This window comes from Rhamphochromis sp. 'chilingali', assembly GCF_963969265.1.
Source record: "Rhamphochromis sp. 'chilingali' genome assembly, chromosome: 16".
NCBI lineage: Eukaryota > Metazoa > Chordata > Actinopteri > Cichliformes > Cichlidae > Rhamphochromis > Rhamphochromis sp. 'chilingali'.
Genome location: NC_137943.1, coordinates 2397049 through 2400021, shown reverse-complemented (window position 1 = coordinate 2400021; position 2973 = coordinate 2397049). Strand labels below are relative to the sequence as shown.

Below are 2973 nucleotides of genomic sequence, written 5' to 3'. Positions count from 1 at the left end.
CACAGCAGCCTCAGAGAAAACAGAACGAGGCATCTTCATCATATGTACATACAAGGCAGCTCAGTTTACCATAAATTGTATAAGTGTGCATCTATTTCTGCATATTTAGCAAAAATGTGCCCTTTCTTCACTCAGTGAGGTGATGGTTAAGCTTCAGCAGCAGTGAACAGGAGTCCAGCATGACTGAGAAGTCCTTCACAAGCTCCAGATGCATGAAGAGCTGTATTGACTTTGATCAACAGCTTCTTGATGTGAGGAACGCCATGCAATAGATCCACACCTCCAGTGAATGGACATGAAAGGTACCTCTCCAGCTCCCCTGCTTCTGGCTTTCCTGACACCATGGATCCATCATCTTCGTCGGTTAGGCCGCTGTCTGTGCTGGCCTCATCCAGCTCTGAGTCTAGGTGATGTCTGATGAAGTGGAGACCTGTGGAAAGATGTAAGGTTTTCAAAAGAATTAGGTCTGGTCAATACCCAGATAGCAAGGAAACATTGAAACAATGTTGAGTCAATATCAGGCTGTGTCATTGAATCAACGTTGAAGTGTGACGTTGACCTAACGTCACTCTTGCACCCTTTTTTAACGTTGAAACAACGTCAGGTTTTGATGTGGAATCAATGTTGAAACCTGACGTTGATTCAACGTTATATTTTCTAATACTGCTGACATTGAAACAATGTCAGATTCTGATATTGAAACACTGTTGAGCTATGGTGTTGATTTTCCACCTCTTTCGCACAGTTGCTTTTTATTAAAACAACAGTTAAATCATGACTGGAAATCTACCTTTCTTTATAGGTATTTTAACCAATACTAAACTACTGCATGTTTCCATCAATACTTCAACCACCTAAACACATAATTGTACTTATTCCTTAAATTGGACACCCTTTATAAAAAAAAACCAAATGTCTCACAATGTATCATGTCAATATTAATATCCTAAAATAAGAAAGCATTGCATGTGATGTAACAGAGAAAAAACATAAACAAAAAAAGGTCAATAGGCATGTTTCGTTTGCTAAATACTTTATTAAAAGACAGTTTCCTATTTACGTTTATATGATTCACAGAAGTTTGTAATTTTTTGCATGATGTGCGTCCTGCACCACCCAAACGATCTGGGGCGTATCGGAGCCATTTCTGCACTGCTTGTGCAAAGACAAATTCGGACATAGAGTTTGCCCCTAACTGCTGCGTCAGGCTCCAATCAAGGCAAAGCGTCTCACCTATAGACACATACAGAGATGGAATTAGCGTGTCTCATGTCTTAAATGTGTATGCAAGTGCTTGTGTGTTTAATCAACAGGCCGTTGTTATGTATTTAAATCACATCTGACAGCTATTACACTTTATAGTTACAAAGTGTACATAACCTTTATATACTTACCATTGCCTTATTTGCCTCTTGTGATTGAAGAGCTGGCTCTGCATTGTTTAGCTCCTCAATGTTGTGCAAGGGCAAATCCAGAGGCAGTACCCCAGCATCTACCGATTCATTGCAGCCGGTATTGCGGATGGCTCTGACCTCCTCACGGAGTTCGTTAACAGCTCTCGTCAGGTCTGACAGAAAAAGATAATTTTTTTTAAGTATTTAAGAATACAGACAACTTGTCAAACGTTTCCTTGTGTCACACACAGATATGTACAAAGACACTAGACAGTATTTTATTACCTGGTATTTTCACTCGAGGGGCCTGGGGAAACCATTTTTTTGTGGGCTGCTCATCCTCTGAGTCACTATATGTGTACAGGGGATTTGGTCTAAAGAAAAAAAGTTGAAAACGGTCATAAGTAATTACAAATGTGCTTTTGGAATATTTTTTCCTAAAGTTACAGTTTGATTTATAACAACACACACAGGAAACGGAGATGTGCAAGAAGTTACAGTATACACGGAATTTTTTGAAGTGCACAAGTGTATACGGCTTTGCATTTATAAAAAGTTTACAAGCTTCCACTTTTTGGACTATATTATGTGGTGATATTGCAGTATGCAAGCACCACAGATATGTATAAAAGACAAGATCATAAATTCTTAGCAATCAAAGATATGTTTGTGAAATAAAAAAAGTTTTACTTGTGCTTTCTCTTATGACTGGTCTGAGTTTCAGCTTCGGACTGAAGGTCAGACGTATCACAGTGTTCACTTAGATATTTCTGAAGACTGCGTTCTGCTTCGTGAAATGTGTCTGGAAGTACAAACACAATGTATGGCCAGACATAAATTAGGACACGAAAAACTTGTTATTGTTGCAGTTATACAACACCAATCCAGATGATACCCACCATGGCTTATTAGAAGTCGGACTGGTGCATAGGTGAGCCATGTTGCACCAGGATGAACTCTCCTCTTTACTGCGTCGTGGATCCTGAATGTGTCTCACGGAGGATATGGAGGCCATGACAATTTCTCCCCATTTATCCATGATCTAGGGACTATTTCTGTACCACCAGTGCTAAACTGCACAATGCACCAGTCTTTCATTTTTATCTTTTTTTTAATTTGGAGTCCTTTTTTGCCCTGTCTAGGATAAACAGGAAACAGATAATTACAATATATTTCATAGTCACTACAAAACTTGATCTATTGATTGAACTAGTGCTGTATACACTACTAAGCTGCAGATGTTTGTTTGGAGCTAGCCTCCAAAAACTGGCCATACACTGTGTGATTTTTGGCCCATTTTGAGACGATTTTTCAGTCGCGCAACCGTTTTGGGGATCGGCCCGAGCTTTGCCTTAATCGTGTGTGCATCATGTAGTATACATGGGGTAACGAAAAGCAGTTACCACCTCACGACCAGCTCCCAATCATCAATCGTATGGTCACATGATAATCAAACCTGTTTGAAATCCTGTCGCCCCTCAACGCAGCCTCTCACACTGCACACGCACAAACACAGAACGTGAAAAGTGTTCGTGCAATATACCTTTCACGTTTGAAAAATATAATATCACGTTTGTAC

General features: G+C 39.7%; 1 long non-coding RNA gene across 1 annotated transcript; it reads right to left on the bottom strand.

Moving 5' to 3' along the window:
- Positions 1–554: 554 nt before the first annotated feature.
- LOC308383836 lies at positions 555–2600 on the bottom strand. Its single transcript, XR_013969228.1, has 5 exons — positions 2294–2600; positions 2085–2196; positions 1680–1768; positions 1395–1567; positions 555–1233 (listed from the first exon to the last, which is right to left on the bottom strand). It is a non-coding gene; the product is annotated as an uncharacterized lncRNA (long non-coding RNA).
- Positions 2601–2973: the final 373 nt, after the last annotated feature.